Raw genomic sequence first — 16,245 nt, 5'->3', positions numbered from 1 at the left:
CATAGATTAACATCTTAGAAGCCTTCTGGTCCAACTCCCTCCCTTTCAAGATGAGTAATTGAGGGTCAGAGAAGATACATTACTTGCCCATGGGGTAATAAGTAGCAGAGTGTGAATCTCCAAATAAAGTTCAGTGCTCACCTGTCAGATGGTAAATTCTTTGAGAGGAGACATCATAATTGATTTATCTTGGCAGCCCCCAATTCCTAGCATATTATATTGCATGGAACACTAAATGTTAGTTAAATAGATTGCCTACGTCAGTAGCTTATTGCTTCGTTTTATGGGGATTCTTGCATGGAGGTACCAGAATGTGGCATGACAATTGTTCTATTCATGTTTCTACAGGGAGTAGCTAAAACTCAAGAGTCTTTTGAGCAAACATTCCTAATGCAGTTTGGCTGAGTCAAAATTAATTTTCTTTTCACAATTTGTGTGAAAATGACACGCACATATATGTATATGTTTCTGTATATATATGTGTGTGTGTGTGTGTGTGTGTGTTGTGTATGTGTATGTATGGATGTATCCATCCATCCATCCATCCATCCATCCATCCATCCATCCATCCATCCATCCATCCATCCATCCATCCATCCATCCATCATCCATCCATCTCTTTCTCCCTAGCTTACCCAAACTGGAAGTGCAAAGGTTGTTAATGGTCCTTGTCCTACAATAATTGGATTAGAGATTTGACCTGTTCCATTTATGACCTTGGTCCATTTGTCCATCTTTAGAGCACCTAGTTGCAGCCTACTCTCTTCAGACTCATCATATTAATGAACTTTGTGTAGCCATTTGATTCGCTTGTTTTCTACAGCTCAGAACACCTGAACTTATGAGATCCACTAGCTTCTGTCTACCTGGAAGCATGGATTACAGGAATATACCACCATACCTGACTTGCAAACTTCCTGGAAAAAAGCTTGAATTTGTGACAATATAAAATATTAAATGTCAATTCAATTTTCCTTTTACCTATACCTTTGCATCATTAGAAAGTTATGTCATTAGTGAATTACTCAGGGTAGACATTGCTTTAAAAAAAGTCAGCTATGGGACAGCTAGGTGGTGCAGTGGATAAAGCACTGGCCCTGGATTCAGGAGGACCTGAGTTCAAATCTGACCTCAGACACTTGACACTTACTAGTTGTGTGACCCTGGGCAAGTCACTTAACCCCCATTGCCTCGCAAAAAAAAAAGTCAGCTATATGGAAATATAGAAAACCTTATACACAAGAAAGACAGATTAGGGCATGGTTTGTAAAAGATATAATCATAGGTTTACTATGAATAGATGACCTTCTGTTTCATTTAAGATATGATTTACTGGTCTGATTTATATATTTTTTCAAGGAACACACTTATTAAGAAAAGCAAGACACATCAGGAGTCCACTAACTAATACTTGTGTGGTTACAAATGTAACTTCCCCAATTGGCCATTGTGTGATCATAAAATAGTCTGATCAATTTGAGAGGATAATTTCTTGCTGTCTCTGGATCATGTCATAAATAAAATTAGATGATCCCACTGGACAATTGGGAATTTGCTGGTTGGCCTATAGCAGTATTGTGTATTTTTGGAGTTTGAAAGGATATTGTAGTAGAAGATGACTACCTCTGAAAACTTTCAACTGCCTGGCAATTGTGGGAAGTTGTTCAGAATGGTGTAGGTTGTTTACACCATTGGCAGAAGCAGAGTCAAATCATAATGGAATCTATTATCTAGGACAGAGTCTTAACAGACATTGTAACATATGGGGGTAGAGAAGTGTCAGACTTGGAGGAGGGGAATCCAAGTATGATTATTATTATCATCTCTGTGACTACTGGATAATTGCTTAAACACACTGAGCCTCAGTTTCCTTGTCTGTAAAATGGGGATAATAATGCTTGTAATAACCATTGAACACATTGTAGTGAGTGTTCTAAGTCTGGCTTCAATATGGCAAACCTCCAAGAGCAGGTAGCTATGACAGGTGAAGTTGTTCAGGCTAGACACAGAACAGATGAAAGCTTCTGTACCCATCAGCAGTGGGATTGGACACATGAGGGGCTGTTAGGTGACTTGGAGAGACAAGTTTTTAGAGAACTTGATGGGAGATTAATACAAGCTTGTCATCTGATGACTAGTCTAAGCAAATATGGAAAGTCGCATCAACAGAACAGTAGGCACAAGTAATGAATAGCTTTGCTTATAGCAAGTCATGAAATCATCCTCTAAGGCATGGTGAGTTTGTAAATGTAGGTTCAGGGAGGAAGTTCTAGGTTGGCTGTAGGGTTATAAACTCATGAGAGCCCTCTTCCAGGTAGTTGAAGGTCTGTGATCTGCTTTGGTGGTGGCTCCTACCTGGATGAATTAGATTGAAAATAAATGTAGGAATACTATTTAACTTTTTGAGTCCAGGCATTTTGTTTTCATGCACTTTCATCCTAATTCAAACTCCTCAAGATCAAGGTCTTTGTATTACATTTCTCTCCTGTCCCCCACAGTGCTTAGCAAAGTGTCTTGCAAAAGTCAACAGAATTGGTTGAAAGAATAGATAGTTCAGTAAGTATTTGCTGAATGAAAGAAAATCTTGGGTGAAATCCTTTTGGGATTAGCGAACATTTAGGCAATACATATCATGTGGGGAGGAGTCTAAACTAGTCATCATCAACTTTGATCTGGCCTGGGCTTAGCTCTGGCAATAGCAATGCCCCACCTCGGTGTCCATCCCGTGGTGCTCTCTGCCTTTTTCTTCCATTGGGGCCTTCTTCAGGTGGGGGACTGCTGGGCTCGGAGGGTCCTGAGGGGGAGGTGACAGGCTCTCCTTTCCTGGCGGCTCATTCTCTGCATTTCCTGGGGTGAGGGCATCAGGGCCTTGGCGGCCCTCATTCTTCAGGACAAGAATGAACTGGGCTCTTCCCGTAGTCACATCTCGGTAGGAATCCAGGACTCTCATAGGAAACCTTGACTCTTGCCTGAGTCTCCTCGTGATTCTTTGCACCTGGTCAAGTCTTTTCAAGACCCGCTCCTTCACTTGGTCAATCTCCGGGCAGCGCCCGCCCAGCGCCTGGTACTAGCGAAGTCTCAGCTCTCGCTGGTAGCACCGCTTGCCCCGGGCCTCCTCTTCCTCCTCCTACCGCTCACGGAGCCCCGGCCCAGCCAGGGCTCCCCCAAGAACTCCGAGTCCGTCTCCAGCTCCGACTCCAGGACGTGGCTGCTGAATACCTGCGGCAGCACTGGCTCCGCGTCCCGCGGGGCTGAGAACTCCCCGAAACCCACGCCAGCCACGGCCCCCGACGCTGCCGCTCGGTAAGGACTCGGACGCCTACGTCTTGGTGTCCCCCGCGCCCCCCCTTCCCCCCTCCCATCTCCGAAAACACCACAGGAAAGCTGGGAGGGAATAGAAGGGCAAGATGTAGAGGCCTCAGAGTGAGCTTCAGGGGAGGCCGAAGCGCAGCTGGGCTCCTCCCAGTCAGAACCTGGAGGGGTGATTTGGGAGATGCCACTTCATTTCTCTGCACTTCAGTTTTCTCATCATTAAAATGAGCAGAATTGGCCTAGATCAGGGCTTCTTAAACTTTTTCCACTCGCGACCCCTTTTCGCCTGAGAAATTCGTACACGACCCTGGGGATCCAGGTATATAAAACAAGTATACATAACCTTTTACTACTGTTGCCAAATTTTTTGCGACCCCCACATTCAGCTACAAGACCCCGTATGAAATTTAAGGGACTAGATAACATCTGAGGTCCCTTCTAGCTCTAAAGCTATGATCTTTTCTCACTGGGGTATCAGCAGAAACATCAGAGGACCCTAGATTGAGGACCTCCGACGTCATCTAGTCCAACCCTCCTGTCCCCAATCACCCGGCCCATCCCCCTCACTTTCCAGGTGAGGCCTAGAGAGCTGAATTGATTTGAACGAAGTGACACAGGCAGCTCATTAATTGAGCTGGGATTCCCGCGTTGGTCCTCTGATTTAAAATCCAGTACTCCATTCACCATACTATGCTACTTCATGTATAGACGTAGAAAGTAAATTCAAGTGGCAGTGAGAGCTAATTACTTAAGGGCAACAGGAAACCTTATCAGGGGTATTTATGTCAGGGATTCCTTGGCAGTATGGTGAAACCTATGGACCCCTTCTCAGAATAATATTCTGAAATGCATAAAGTAAAATACATAGGATTTCAAAGGAAATCAGCTATACTGAAATAGTTACCAAAATGTGTTTTTTAAAAAGTTTACAGGCCCTAGGTTAAGAACCCTTGCCTTAGGTATTACTGACAATTGAGCTCTGTTCAACTTACCTGGAGTTTAAAACAATAATGGAGAAACCACTGATCTGGGCCTTGAAGGAAACAAAAGATTTCAACAAAGATTATGGAGTGTCTCCAGGTATGGGTGGGTGGGTGGGGGTCAGGGTTGGAGTGGGGTGGAGCTGTATGAATACATCGAGGTAGGGGCAGCTAGGGCAGTGGATAGAGGATCCTGGATTCAGGAGGATTTGAGTTCAAATCCAGCCTATGACACTTGACACTTAACTAGCTGTGTGACCCTGGGCAAGTCACTTAACCCCAATTGCCTCACAAACGAACAAATGAATACATGGAGGTGGGAGACTGTAGGATGAAAATCTAAGCCTTTTTTTTTTTTTTTGGGTGCAGAGATGCTTTCTTCTAGCACCATTTCCTCGGATGCAGAAGTTGGAGAGTTTGAAACATTAGTCCAGCTGTGGGCTGCTTGATTCAGAGGCACTTGGATTGTCTTCAAGAATAAGACAATTCATTTGTGTCAGGTTACAATTGGGATCTGTGGCACATATAGTGGTTTGAGTGATTTCATCCCTCTTCTCCATGACAGGTTGTTTCTTTTTCTATTCTGTTCTTTTTACTGGGGAGAAATCAAGCTGCAGTGATCCAATGAATAATTGCTAGGAAGGCAGCCACCTAGGACTGAGAGGATCTTAGGCTTTTCTGATTCTTGTCATTGCCAGTATTTAATATTTATAGGTCGTTTGCAGCACAATTCAATCAGCATGCATTTGGCACTTACTATGTAGCAGCCTTGTAGTAGATGCTGTAATGGAGTGCTGTTAAACTCAAATAGAAATGGGGGGCTACTGAAGCATACATAAGGATCCCTGTTGATTGCATATTGACTTAGAAAACCACATGTTAACATTATCTATGCTCTATTGTATTTTTAAAAACTGTTTCTCAATTATGTTTTAATCTGGTTCAGCAGCACTTAGGAATGTTGCCAGGAATGAGCTTCATGTTTGACACCTCAACTGTGGGGGATATACACAGTGGACAAATTGTATCATCTTGATGATGATGTGGATGAGAATAATAATAGCTAACATTAATATAATGCCTACTATGTACCAGGCACTATTCTTTACAATTTATAAAAGCACTTAGCACATAGTAACCACTATATAAGTGTTAGCTATTACTATTAGTACGCTTGCAAGTCACAGGTTCAGACCAAAAAACAAGTCCATAGGATCAAAACAAAGGGATATATTATTTGGGTCTTAGTAGAGGCAGATGAATTGTCACTGAATCAATTTTTTTTTTTCAGTTTCTTTTTTGGGGGGGTGAGGCAATTGAGGTTAAGTGACTTGACCAGGGTCATACAGCTAGTAAGTGTCAAGTGTCTGAGGCTGGATTTGAACTTAGGTCTTCCTGATTCCATGGCTGGTGTTCTATCCACTGTGCCACCTAGCTGCTGCTAAATCAGTTAATTTTAAAAATGATTAGGTGTTACTGCCCTCCAATAGCATCTTATATCCTTGGGAAGTGCTAGATAAACAACAAATTCTCTCCAAGTGCTCTTCTTCTACACTCTCCAAGGCCATCACCCTTCTCTCTGCATACATCCTTCTAACATTAATCTTCACTTCAGCAGTTTCCTATCCAATTGCTTCTCAATGTTATAGCTTATCACCAACTAACTTCAATTTTTCCTAAGATATTTAAGGAATATGGAAGCACAGAGAGGTAACAGAAGATAAAGCATTTCACAGTGCCATAAAAATGGTATCAGAGGTCCCAAAGCTTACAGGAAATTGAGGCTGATGAGGCCAACCCCACCCCCACTCCCCAATTTTTAACAAAAAAGCTAAATTGGGGAAAAGAGAGGAATCAGCAAGGGATAAAACTGTTGGTTAGGGTGGATGGGTTATTCGTAACTAATAACAACAAAGGGAAGGCAGAGCTGTTCAAGGATTATTTTTCTTCTGTCTTCTCTGTTAAGGAGAATGACCTTGACACTGGAAAGGACAGAATAAAATTTGCTAAAAGGAAGTTGATATTCAAGTTAAATAAGGAGATGGGAAGAGAAGTAAGGCCAGTGAGATGGTACAGTGGATAGAGTGCTGGACCTCAGGTCAAAAGGATTCATCTTTCTGAGTTCAAATCTAGCCTCAGACACTTACTAGCTTTGTGACCCTGGCCAAGTTTCTTAACCCTGTTTGTTTCAGTTTTTTATTTGTAAGATGACCTGGAGAAGGAAATGGCAAACCATTCTAGTATCTTTTCCAAGAAAGACCCAAATTAAATATATTTAAACTTGGAATGGGAGTGTTGTGTAATGGAAAAAGACTTGAACTCAAAAGCCATTAAGAATTAGGTTCAAGTACTATTTTTGAAGTACTGGCTGTGACTCTTGTTAAATTATGACATCTCTGTGTCATGGTGGGTCAGATAGAACTGAACTATGACAAAAAGAGGAATTACCTTGTCAGGCACTGAAAAACCTGGTAGATGATATTGCTAGTCTAATGTCAGTGATTGAAAGATTGTGAAAAGTGGAAGAGTACCACAGTGCTGGAGAGAGGCAAAGGTAGCCATATTTTAAAAAGGTATAAAATAGAGCCTATACATTCTAGGCCAATAAGCTTGACTTTGGCTTCCTAGAAAAATTCTAGTGTGGGTCCTTGAGGTTATGGCTAATGAACATCTAGCAAAGGCAGCAATAAGTAAAAACATCCAGCATTGTTTTGTCAAGGACAGGTCACACTAGATTAATGTCATTTGCTTTTTTGACAAAATTGCAAACTGGCACGTCAAGGTAATAATGAACATATTATTTCTTGATGGGTAGATCATTGGGCTTAATCTAATAAATTGAAATTCAGGAGTACTAAATGTAAAATATTTCACTTAGGTTAAAAAAAATCAACTTCACAAGTACATGATCAGAGAGCAGTGGTTAGCAGTTTCTCTGAAAGAGATCTAGGTCTTTTTAGTTTGCTGCCGGTCCACTATGAGTCAGCAGTATAATATCACAGCCAGGAAAATTATTGAAATTTTGCAGTCAGTTAATAAAAATATAGTTTCAGGAATTAGGAGCTGATAGCCTTAGAGTACTTTGCCCTGGCAAAATCACATAAGGAATACTGTGTCCAGTTCTCAGTACAAAAGTTTAAGAGAGACTTTGGTAATCTGGAGAGATTCCATTGGTAACCAAAAGAGTGAAATGGTAGCTATCTCATGCTTTCCATCTCATTTTACAGATGAAGAACTGAGGCAAACAAAGCTAAGCTACTTGCCCAGCATCACATAGCTAGTAAGTGTCTGAGGCTAGATTTGAATTCTTATTCATTTTTTATTTTTTTTTAGTGAGGCAATTGGGGTTAAGTGACTTGCCTAAGGTCACACAGCTAGTAAGTGTTAAGTGTCTGATGCCGGATTTGAACTCAGGTACTCCTGACTCCAGGGCCGGTGCTCTATCCACTGCGCCATCTAGCTGCCCCTAGATTTGAATTCTAAGAGAAGTCTTCCTGACTTCAGGCCTGGCACTCTATCCACTGTGCCACCTAGCTGCCCTAAGACCTTAAGTCGCTTAAAATACCATATAGTAACAGGATGAAATAATAAGAACTGTTTAAGCCTGCAGAAGAAAACACTCAAGGAAGACATGATATCTATGTTCAAGTAGTTGAAGATTTGTCATGTGGAAGAATTAGTCTTGACCTTAGTTTGACCTGGAGGGCAGAGCCTGGAGTAATGGTTGAAAATTTTAAAGAGGAAAATATAGACCACATAAGGACAGGGAAGAAAAGAAATAAAATGACCTTATAACAATTGGAGGTGTCAAAAGTAGAATGCAATGCTTTGGAAGGTGGTGAATTCCTCTCAGATGGAGGTAGGGTCACCCCTAGTTGGTAATGTTGAATGGGAATTTCTGTTGAGAATGGGTTGGATTGGACAGACTTCCAATGCTAAAATTCTGTGCTTCTGATTCATATATTCTTTACTTAGGATGGTCGATTCCTGTTAGTATACAAAATAGGATCATAATCCCTTCAGGAAACTTTTGAAATAAAAATGCAGGATAGGGGCAGCTAGGTGGCGCAGTGAATGGAACACTGGCCCTGGAGTCAGGAGTACCTGAGTTCAAATCTAGCCTCAGACACTTAACACTTACTAGCTGTGTGACCCTGGGCAAGTCACTTAACCCCAATTGCCTCACTAAAAAAAAAAAATTAAAAATGCAGGATATACACCTTTTGTGATACTTTCAGGTAGTCAGGTAATCTATATTTTCATTAGCATCTATCATACAGCATGCTCTTATATAAAAATTGGGGAAATATAGATCTGTTTGTTTACTCTGACTTGCTTGTGGAACAATAAATGATCACCTGATCACTTTGGATACCTTTCAGTTGGATTTTGAGTAAAGTAATTAATCTTTACTATTAAAGCAAACTACATATTTTCTGCTTGAAACCAAAATGTGAATCATACTTTATCTTGATGGCTGCTAAAAAGCAGTTATAGTATGTGAGCTCCCATAGCATCTATACTTTTAATATAAAATCCATTTCTGAATCTGAGGATGATCTGTCAGAGGCCATGCATCATGAACAGCATTCTAGATTATCCATATCCTTGTTTCAATACATTATAAAAGCTCATTTTCATCATGTTTGCTACATGTGAGAAAAGCATATTTGTATGTGCATATAAACATAAACATATGCACATATATAACTGTATACATTACATATATGCACATGGAATAAACAAGACCACATTGCACAGAGGATTTTTCCCTTTTACGTTGGATTAAAAATGCAATAAGGCTTTAAATTGTTATCATTTATTCCATATTTTATATTTTTCTTTTTAGTTATCAAAAATAGAGTATATATTTTAGAATAAAATTATCTTCTTTTGTGCAATGTGTTTAATAAGAGAAAAAGTACTTTAAGGCCTCTTTCGTGCTTTCTTTTGTGTTATTGGAATCAATGAGGCAGGGAAATTGAACCAACTGGAAGGCAGAAGTTGTTGCCAATAGCTGTAATGAGGGCAACACTTTTCCCACTCTAAGGATGCCTACAGTCAGTTTATAGATGCAGAGATAGTTAAAGTTGTTGGGCTGGTATTTCCTAGGCTGGCATTTTTACTTTTACTAGAGAACCAAATATTTTGACGGAAGAATGAGCAGCAGAGAAAGGCAACAATGTAGCTCAGGAGTATAGTGGTAGGACTTTCTCTGAATGCCTATATTTCTGTTCCCCATTGAGCTTTATTTTAAGTGACTTAAGGTCTTAGGGAAGTTAGGTGGCACAGGGAAGCTAGGTGGCATGGTGGATATAGTGCCAAGCCTGAAGTCAGGAAGACTCATCTCCCAGACTTCAAATCTAGCCTCAGACACTTATTAGCTGTGTGACCCTGGGTAAGGCACTTAGCTTTGTTTGCCTCAGTTCCTCATGTATAAAATGAGCTGGAGAAGGAAATGGCAAAACACTCCAGTATCTTTACCAAGAAAACCCCAAATGAGATCACAAAGAGTCACACATGACTTAAATGACTGAACAACAACAAAAACAACAAAGGGGCATCTAGGTGGCACAGTAGATAAAGCACCATCCTGGATTCAGGAGGACCTGAGTTCAAATCCAGCCTCAGACAATTGACACTTACTAGTGGTATGACCCTGGGCAAGCCAACTTAACCCTCATTGCCCCAGAAATAACCACAACAACCACCACAACTACCACCACCACCACCACCACCACAACAACCAACCAGCCAACCACCACAACAACCAACCAACCACAACCACAACAACCAACCAACCACAATAACAACAACCAACCAACCACCACCACAACAACCAACCACCACCACCAACAAAAACAACAAAAACCAAGGTCTTAGTCATAGAATTTATCAAAAGAATTATGTGGTACCAATTTTGTGCCCTTGTAGTCTGTAACACTTTCTTAGCCTGTGGCTTATCCGTGTTAGAGGTCATGAGATCCTATCCATTAGTTACCATTGGACTTTGAAACTTTGGTGAGTTGGAATATAAACCATGCTTTGTAATTTTGGACTTCTTGCTAAGGGATGTTGGAGTAGAGTTAGTGTGGTGGAGTTGGAAGAACATTGGTCTTGGAGTCAGGAACCTTGGATTTCAGTAGAGGCAGATTTACTAGCTGGGCATCCCAGTATGTGTCACTTAAGTTCTGCTTCTATTTCCTCATCCTTAAAATGGGGATAATAATACTTGCATAACATATCTTATAGGGTGGTGAGGAGAGTGCTTTGTAAACCTTAAAGTGCTATTTGAACCTGCCACCACTTTGAGTGAGGTGTTATTAAGATGAACAATAAGCCAAGATGATTTGTGTGTTTCTGAGTGCTGGAGAATATCTGACTGGGCTGGGTGGGTAGTGATGAAGTTTAGGCAAAGGGGCTGGGTCCCACAAAGGATGGCAATGTACTTCACTTGAAGAGTCTTTTGCCAATAGCCCACTGATCCAATGATTCGATTGAGGCTTTGGGTTTTTAAACCTCAGACAGCTAAAATTTGTGAGCTTTGAGCGGAATTTGGTCAACCCAGGGGCAGGAATACTGTCTGAAGCCAAGTGAATTTGTGTCAGTTCCTAGAGAACCAAGTTTCTAGGAGAAGTAGGTGGCTACCATTTCTTCTGTATTCCCAGGACATATTTGCTGCTTTGTCTTCGGGATCCTTACCCTGCGCTGTACAGTTGAAATTGCTCCTGAGATTGATTATTCTCATACTCTTGACCTGGTTGGTAAGGAACAGGAATCTTCAGTGGCAACCAAGGGGGGGAAAAGAATTACAATGCAATTTGCTATTGTTGGCTCATTCAAACAGGACTGACTCTTTAACATCCTTCACCTGCTGTTTCAGAAACATTTAAACAGTAAACTCTGGTCATTTGCAATAAGCATAAGCAAGCCTGATAAATGCTATATGTTCCTGGGCTATATGATGAGAAAATGGGAATGTAATATCATTTTCCCCACTTTAAGGAGAGGTAACAAGAAAATCTAATTTCCTCTTCACAAAGACATGCCATTGTTGATAATACTTTGGCCTGAATTATCTAGTGGGAAAATAGTCTTTGGACATAAAAGAATGACTAGCTGCAACTTTTATAGCACTGGGACCTGTTTTTGATTTTCTACATTAGACTATCCAATTAGGAAAACTACAGAATAGTAGAATTTATACTTTGGAAATTAACCAGGCAATTAGCCAGTTTTACAAATAATCATGTCAGCAGTTTTTAGCCTTTTGGGACTTGCAAACAACCTATTATTTCCTGGATTTTTGAGACAGTTGTGTTGGTTATCAGTAAACAGAACAGGGATGAGCCAGCCTTCAATGTGACTGAGCTTTATTGCTGTACTGTAGGAATCACTGTGGCCTGTAACTACAAAATTTCAGAAGTGAAAAGGCAAAACAACAACAACATAATACTGCCAAATTCTTTGAGACTTCAAAGGTACATGACTTCCTGGCTATGGGAATATGTTGTAACGAAGCAGACGGTCCCTCCATGTACCTTAGGAGACAGTTTCAGGAGTTTCTCTTTCTAAAAGAATTGATCACCTCATCTGACCCTTTGGTTATGAACCTTCCTCACCCTAGCCAGGTTGGCCCTTAGAAGACAGGCATGAAGTTCACTGCTATGGCCACACTTAACAGTGTTTCTAGTTTGGCCTGATCTACTCTAGTCCACTCTCGATACTATATGATAGGTGACCATAATGAGACACCATAGGAGGATTTTAATGTAGGACAATAGAATCCAAAGGAATTAAATCACTGTCAAATCATAATGCCTCCTATAATGTATATATAGAAAAGATACGTCTTTTCTATCCTGTCATGTATCTTTGCAGGTATGCATGTTATTCAGTGCAACAAGCATTGATTATGCACCTACTGTGTTCACATGATATTGTACTGGGTCCTGGAAATATAAAGGCACAAGCTAAACAGTTCCTGTCCTCAAGGAGATGACATTCTATTTAGGGACATAGCATGTATAGAAAAGAGTATAGTACACTGAAAACTGAGTGAGGGTAATGCACTAACAATTGGGAAGAAACAGAGATGGCTTCATGGTGGAGGCGGCATGTGAACTGAGTCTCAAAGGAAGGTAAGGATTTGAAGAGGTAGAAATGAGAAGAGTACATATTCTCAGAATGAAGAATGGATTATGTAAGTGCATGGATGTGTAGAGCTCTGGGAATGATTAGTTCGTCAGTCTAGGTAGAATGTAGAGTTTATGAAGAGGAGTTATATAAAACAAAGCTGGAAAGGTAGGTAGAAATAAGATTGATGAGGGCTTTACACACCAAGCTAAGAATTTTGTATGAACATTTTACCAACAATGAGGAACCCCTGAAGTTTTTGGAGCATAGGAGTGATATGGTCACACTTCTGACTTTCACAGATGATTTTGGTAGCCATGTGTAGAACTGAATGGAGAAGGGAGAGACTAGAATCAGGGAGAACAATTAGGAGGTTGTTAGAATGAGACAAGGGAGGGGATGAGGGATTGAATAAGGGTGGTAATTTTATGAGTGAAAAGAAGGGGGCATATAGAAGATATCCATTCTCCTCTACAACAAGACTTGGCAACTAATTAAATGTGATGGGGAGGAGAGGAATGGAAACATATGTTAAGTATGACTTTGAGGTTCTGAACCTGAGTGATTAGGAAGAGTGTGCTTTTCTTATTAAAAGGTTGGTTGGAAGAAGGGTAAGTTTAGTGAGCAACATAATAAACTTTTTTTTTGACATTTTGTTGCCTATGGAACATTCAGGAGTAGATATCCAACAGGCAGTTGGTGACATACGGTTACATGTATGCGTGTTTTCTACCTGTGTATTCTAATATGTCTGTGATTTCGTCAATGTGGATATTTTGTTCAGTCATACAAATCACAGTGCATTAATGCCTGCCTATCATGGATGACTCTTGTCCATGAACTAACATAAGGTTACTTCTTATGATGGGTTTCTCCCCAATATTTTGGTCATCTTCCCTGTTTTTTCCTTATTATGGTGAAAATATCAATGGTACATGGAGGCTGTCCATCTCATTCTTTTCATATGTTTTCATAATGTACTTATTCTCTATCATAAAAATATTTTATTTTTTCCAGTTACATGTAAAGATAGTTTTCAACATTTGTTTTCATAAGATTTTTAGTTCCAAATTTTTCTCCCTCACTCTCTTCCCTCCCACCTCCCCAAGACAGAAAGCAATCTGATATAGGTTATATATGTACAATAATGTTAAATATATTTCTGCATAAAGCGCTTCTTTGATGACCTCCTTTAATCTCCTTCTCCTTTGTAAATATATGTTTGTCATGTATTTCAGCTTATTCACAGCCACCTTGTGCCTATCCATTGTCCTCTGGGACCACTTATTTTCATTTCTTTAGAGATTATAGCTTTTTCATGACTTGTAGTCATACAACAACATTGCAAGAATACACTTATAAAAAAGGTGGGTCTTTGTTTTACTTTCAGGGAGGAAATCCAGCATAGCCCCCTTTTAGGTAACTTGACTCTTCTCCCTTTTACTACCCATAACCAATGAATTGCTAAATTCTGACAGTTCTATGCTTATAATGCATCTGATATCTGTTTCTGATTACTACTTATACAGGCTATTGCTTTAGTTCATCCTGTCACTTCTATGTGTACAGTAGATAGAGCACAGGAACAGTTAGATGTGAATTCAAATACCAGCACTGGGCAAGTCACAACCTCTGCTTCTGTTTCCCCAAATATAAAATGGGACTAATAATAATACTTGCCTCTCAGAATTGTTGTGAGGATCAAAATGATATAATATTTGTAATACACTTAGCATAATGGCACATGGTAGGTATTTTAAAAAATATTCCTTTCCCTCTTCTTTTCCTTTGAGAAGTAATTCCCTCCAGATGCTCCTATTCATGGGTGACATTGTCATGGTTGCCTTGAACTCTGAAACATTGCAGTACTTCCTAGATAAGATCCATAACCACTCAAAAGACTAGCTTAATTATCCACAGAGGAAGACAGTTGAAGGCTTAGGAATTGAAGTCATCACGACTGTAACCTGATGATGATGATGGAGGATCTTTATATAGCATTGTAGGCAGCTAGTTGGCATAGTGGATAGTGTGCGAGGCCTGGAGTTAGGAAGACTCATCTTCCTGAGTTCAAATGTGGCCTTAGACCCTTACTAGCTGTGTGAGCCTGGGCAAGACACTTAATTCTGTTTGCCTGTTTGCTCATATGGAAAATGAGCTAGAAAAGGAAATGGCAAACCACTCCAGTATCTTTGCCATGAAAACCCCAAATGGGGTCATGAAGATTTGGATGCGACTGAAAAAAACAGCTGAAAAATGAAGGTTTACAAAGTATTTTACATCCATTGTCTCATTTGAGCCTTGCAATATCCTTCATTTCCTTCATGCCACAATTCTGGAGTGGGTATGCTTGTATGTCTTGGATGGCCAAAAGGGAAGGACCAGGATAAAAAAGATAAATCTGTTCAGATTATTGTCCCTTGCCTGTTATTCCTTCCTCTTTCTTTGCTTAGGCAGCTAAGTGACATAATGAATAGAGTGTTGTCCTTGGAGTTAAGAATGTTTAAGACACTCTCTTAGTATCTAATGTCAAACCCATCTCATATGCTAGCTGTTTTATTGACTTAGCTGTTAAACCACTTAACCTCTCCGAGTCTCAGTTTCCTCATCTATAAAATGGGACAATAACAGCATCTATCACTCAGGGATGTTTTGAGGATCAAGTGAGATAATATATGTGAAGTGCTTTGCAAATCTTAAGGGGCTATAGAAATATTAAGTATTAACATTATCATCATCGACAACCAAATTATCTTTGTCCAACTTCAAGGTTTACATCAAGCTGAGCTCATGTTTTGAGGAAGCCAGGAAAATGCCAACAAAGGGTCCTTCATAGGACCCAGAAATGGGCTAAACATATAGTGCAGTGAAGCAGTTAATGCTTCTTAAATTGCATTGATTGCTTCTTTCAATTGAATGTTTCTTTTTAAACTTGCTGAACCAAGTCCCAAAAGGGGGAAAATTGCTTCTGGGAAAAACCAGCAGCTTGCAAAGATTCCATCAAGCAGGTGGTTTCATTTGAAGTTACAAACTTCTGACTCCTTTACTCTTTCAGATCTAGTAACTCATTCAACCTAGACAATGCTTTTCTTTTCTTTTTTTTTTTTCTTTTTTTGGTGAGGCAGTTGGGGTTAAGTGACTTGCCCAGGGTCACACAGCTAGTAAGTGTTAAGTGTCCAAGGCTGGGTTTGAACTCAGGTACTCCTGAATCCAGGGCCAGTGCCTCTAGCCAATGCTTTTCAATCAATTGTTAGCCTGATTTTAGAGGCATCTGTCCCAGCATTTACTTTTGGGTGGTCAATAGTAGCCTATCATAAAGACTGTTTTGATTATTTTATCCATTCTAAAGCAGCTTTTTGTATGGGGCAAAGCATTGGATAGTGAGACAGTGGATCTAGGATTGATCCTTGGCTCTGCCAATTACTGTGTGACCTTGAACAATCACTTTCCTTACCTGGGCCTCAAGTTTCTCATCTGGAAAACGATGGAGTCTGTGTGACCCTGGGCAAGTCACTTAACCCTCAACCCCCCCCCCCAAATGATGGCGTTATATTAGCATGATAACTGGGGCAATTTATCAGAGCTGTGAAGAAAGAAACAGGTGAAGAATTTGCCCTTTCATTTCCAGCATATCAAAGTAGCATACTAACTAAGGCATTTAAGAGCAGGTAGTGATTACCATTGTCAACAATGTTTGGAAAAAAAAATCTTTTGCCTTTAGGCATAATTGAATTAACAGTGAAAGAGATTCAGACCAAGACTTTTCAATCCAAGGAAGAGTCCTGTTGCATCTGTGGGAGTGATTCATTGCCTCTTT

At 40.2% G+C, this 16,245-nt stretch overlaps 1 pseudogene; it reads right to left on the bottom strand.

Annotated features, from left to right (window-relative positions):
* Positions 1-2,651: 2,651 nt before the first annotated feature.
* The window catches only part of LOC122728734, a 28,159-nt pseudogene continuing 14,565 nt past the window's right edge, over positions 2,652-16,245 (bottom strand).

The sequence above is a fragment of the Dromiciops gliroides genome, chromosome 5 (assembly GCF_019393635.1).
Source record: "Dromiciops gliroides isolate mDroGli1 chromosome 5, mDroGli1.pri, whole genome shotgun sequence".
NCBI classification, from domain to species: domain Eukaryota; kingdom Metazoa; phylum Chordata; class Mammalia; order Microbiotheria; family Microbiotheriidae; genus Dromiciops; species Dromiciops gliroides.
Note: the sequence above shows the minus strand (reverse complement) of the source record. Positions and strands in the feature narration are given on the sequence as shown.